Here is a 4,207-nt window from a genome sequence, read left to right as displayed (position 1 = left end):
CGTGCGTGCGTGTGTGCGTGCGTGCGTGCGTGCGTGCATGCGTGCGTGCGTGCGTGCGTGTGTGTGTGTGTGTGTGTGTGTGTGTGTGAGAGAGAGAGAGAGAGAAACCAATAAGTAATAAACAAAGAAAAAAGGCTCCTTGGTCTAGAGGTCGATTCTCGCTTAGAGTGCGAGAGATCGTGGGTTCGAATCCCGGACAAGTCGCTGTTCGCTTGTTTTCTTAATTTTAAAGGAATCAAATGCCTCCCTTCTACACTTTTGTGCCTCGTCTCCTTCTCAATCTTGTCAGTAGTGCTTATTGCCCCTGCAATCAACCGGCTCGTTGGTCTAGGGGTATGATTCTCGCTTAGGGTGCGAGAGGTCCCGGGTTCAAATCCCGGACGAGCCCGTGCTTTTTTTTTTTTAATGGAATCGAGCGCCTGTCGTCTTTACTTGTTTTTGCCTTTTGTCCTTCTAAACCTTGTCAGCAGTGCTATCGCATGTGCATCAAACCGGACCGTGTATCGGCTGTACAGAGCTATTCTCAAACATTTGTGCCACATAGTCTCTGAACATGCGGCAAGGCTACCGCCTGTAACTTATTCCTGGCAACAATAATTTATTATGTTATGCAAATTCCCCAGTCGAAACGTCACTAAACCCTCGTTATGTCTCTCCTGTATTCATGTCTCTCTCCCTCCTCCTCCTTGTTATTGTGTTAAGCGTGTGTCAGTCTACTTTATCAGTATATAACTCCTGGTTCTTAGTGCCTTGCTCGAAACAGCTACCGTTTAAGTGCTCCCTAAATATCCGTCTAGTTGTCTTCTCACACTAGCTGTGCAAAGGAACATTAGTGCTGGTGAGTTGCTTCTTTTTAATTTATTGGGAGAAGAAGCAACATGCGCAATTACAACGAAAGTGGCCGCTGATTATTAATTTGCCGTCATTGGGCAATATAACTGCCCGTCATAACAGGTGCGTAGCCCCGCATATGACTTCTGTGATTAAATTTTCCGATGCAAAGTGATTCAAAAATCACGCGTCACAAAACTCTAGCCCCGCAGCCTGACACATTCAGCTTATATTTCTCCTGACCTCTAATGATGCGACGTAAAAGAAACAGTACGCTTCCAACGGCTGTAAAAGAGGCCACTAAACTACTCTAATGCTTGTTTCAGGCAAAGTGAACATACTGGAGGACTAGGTACGTTGGTAAACAAACTTTAGCGCAGAAAAATACGAGGACAAAGAAATGGAAACGAAAGTCTCCGTATCTGTGTTCTCATTTTCTGGTGCGTACAGTTTGTTTATTCAGTAGGCACCAACAAGCCCAAAGAGGTGTGCTGCTAAACTAGGTACGCGTTTGATGAGAACCGAAAACTGCATTAAGTTATTGCAAATCCCTTTATAATGTTGTTTTCGTGGCTAGGACAGGAGAAATCTAGATTCCTGTTATAGCTCAAGTAATAAAAATTATACTCGTAAATAAGCGGTTCAGTTTAAATACAGGAAAACATAAAATCTCACTCAATAAGCTTATTCAGTTGTCCAATCTCTCATTCTAGTTAAAATGATCGCGTTTATGCTTTCAACCTTTTGAGTCGACCGTGCTTCGTGACAAAATTAAATGTCACGATTAGTTTTCGTTGCATACAGTCTGTACGCTAGTATTGATTTTCTTTCCATAAAAACGCAATGCTTGGAATGCAACCTAATCATGATTTATGAGCCACCGAGATCATCTCCACAAACTAGAAAGAGAACAAGGCACAGCAGAAACCCTTGCGACGATTTGGGCGCCGACTAAACCGCATTAATTACGAGCCTTTTACAGCGACAGGAAGGATAGGGATATCACGTTACTAAAGCGTGCTGTTCGCCTGGCAGGCACTATTAATTACGACACTCAACCATTTTTGCCTTGATGCCGGAGTTATAACTGTGGTGACGCTAAATTTCTTTAAAATGTATTCATTTCAACGAGTACAAATGGTTTACGCGGCAGCTAATTTCTCCGAGAAGGAAATCATTTATCAAACTGCGCGGCGCTACTCTTCATGCGCTAGCTAGCAGCTCCTTGCATTATAATGATCATCCTCAAGCCTTAATTTCTCATTTTATGTTCCATACGCCAAAAACAACACCACACTGTTATCATCTGGGAACTGTATTGTCACTCTTTGCTGTGAACTCACAGGAAAGTTACAATCACTGGCCAAGTCGACGGTAAATTCTGAAAAGTTTCGGAAGAGCGTTCAGGTTCCTTGCTCACAAAGGTGGGTGAAAAGTATGTCATCACTTAGTTCCGCATTATGGGGAATAATGATTGTGAGTACGTTGCCGACATTATTACGTCTATGTTATTCATAGTGTTGACACTTGCAGGCTAATCAATGGTCACAGTAGCGATTGCGATGACGGACTCTTCCGCTGTGGCAGTGGCGTTATCCTAGTGTACGAAATGTGCTTCTAAGCGCGTACGATTATGACCTTCGTCACGTGACTACCCTTCACCCGTTTCACCCGCGTAAACATCATGGCAGTCGGCGCAAGGTATACATTTTGTATCACGCCTGTAGGCAGATAACCGAGGAGATGGCCTTTCACGTCTGCGATACTGTACCCCGTTTTGAAGCCTATCGGGCGGCTTATCGGCAGCACGCATGTGCTATTCCGAAAGCACACGCACTGACGCTTAGTTCACTTCGTGGACGTACGCGATCGCAGCTCGGGCTTTGAATATTTTTTTTATCTGCCTTCGGAGCTAGAGCCCGCTTCTCGACTCGAGCCAAAAACCAATCAGGATATAGCTGTTTCCGGTTAGTTGACCAGCAAAGGTTTTCCAGAAGTTATTTTTTTTTTTTACGTGATAGTGTTAGGGAGCTCGTGTCGCAGGAAATCCGGCGTCGGTGTCATTGACCGTGAGCGAAAAATCTACGAAAAATCCCCAGAAAAGCAACCTATAAGGCAGGGAGAAACCTGGGTCACGTGATCATACGTCGTCATCACAACCTGCCCAACGGATTGCGCTAGACTGCCCACATTGGCAAGCGGCAGTTAAATTAATAATTCATGGCTCCGGAAGAGCAACCTGGGTCACACAAGGCCCACAGTTAGCAGCACCTGCCATCGCAGGGCAGTGGCGCAACGTTTAACGGCTTCATCATTGCGTTAGGATTAGTTTGAGGACTTCCAGGGATCTATGAATGTATTGTAGAGAAAAACCAATTCTGTATATAGAATAGTTAACTCATTATCCTATCGCTTCATACCCTTAAAGCGAAGCTAAAGTTTCGATTCCAGTCTTTGTTCCTGCTCTTATATAAGCGTTCATAGAAAGTTTTCACCCTGACAGCCGCAGCCGTGGAATCATGTCCGTGATAAAGGGACTTAAATGTCGTCCATGCAGCTTTTATCCTTTTTGCCTGTTATTAAATTGCGCCGCCATTCAATTAAGCTTTTTTTTTTTTCACCAGTAAAAGACGACTGACATTTTTTCTAAAGGCTATCCTTGACTAAACCATGCCCACTAACCCTCTTATTATACGCAGAAATTGCCTCAAAGCATAGCGTATTGATTTTTCTGCTTGCGCTATATGCAAGTGAACAGCATAAAAGTTCCAGTTCATACGTAATTACAAATACCTTGATCGTTACGATCACTGCATCTCTGCGCGCATCCTTTTTACTCTTATTAGCTCAGGATGCATTGCGCGAAAAGAAAGTTGAGCTGAATGCACCAAGCAAGTAACAAGTCTTCGTTGAACCATGCATTTACGACAAGCGAAGAAAGACGCAGTTTTTTCTAATTCTAGGCAATCCGCCTGCTGCAAGCACTATATTCATTTATGCGATTTGTCCGGGAATTTTCGACTTTCTCTGAATGGCGTTCGACTTTTTCTTCTTTTCCTTTTCTTTCTCTTTTGAGTACTGGAGCTTTCTGAACGCCTGTTCCAGACAGCCGAATATCGAAGGACTGCAGATTGAGCGCCGCTTCAATTACACTATTCAAGATTTTTTTTTTTATCTCGTAGTGCGCCGAAGTGCTTTTGGAGGTAGCGGAATGTGTTTTGCCTCCCTTATAATGAATATACCGAGCGCGTCCGTTCTGCTGCATGATCTGACCTCTGGAGCAAGAAGTTACAACTGAAATGCAAATGCACCAATGTACAATAAGGCAAATTTTATTTAAATATTAAAAATAAAGTTTTATAAGACGCGCACTTCT

At 43.6% G+C, this 4,207-nt stretch overlaps 1 non-coding gene across 1 annotated transcript; it reads left to right on the top strand.

Moving 5' to 3' along the window:
- Positions 1–316: 316 nt before the first annotated feature.
- TRNAP-AGG (transfer RNA proline (anticodon AGG)) lies at positions 317–388 on the top strand. The gene has a single exon. It is a non-coding gene; the product is annotated as a tRNA-Pro (tRNA).
- Positions 389–4,207: the final 3,819 nt, after the last annotated feature.

Source organism: Amblyomma mixtum, chromosome 5 (assembly GCF_055824585.1).
Source record: "Amblyomma mixtum isolate Tamu chromosome 5, ASM5582458v1, whole genome shotgun sequence".
NCBI lineage: Eukaryota > Metazoa > Arthropoda > Arachnida > Ixodida > Ixodidae > Amblyomma > Amblyomma mixtum.
Note: the sequence above shows the minus strand (reverse complement) of the source record. Positions and strands in the feature narration are given on the sequence as shown.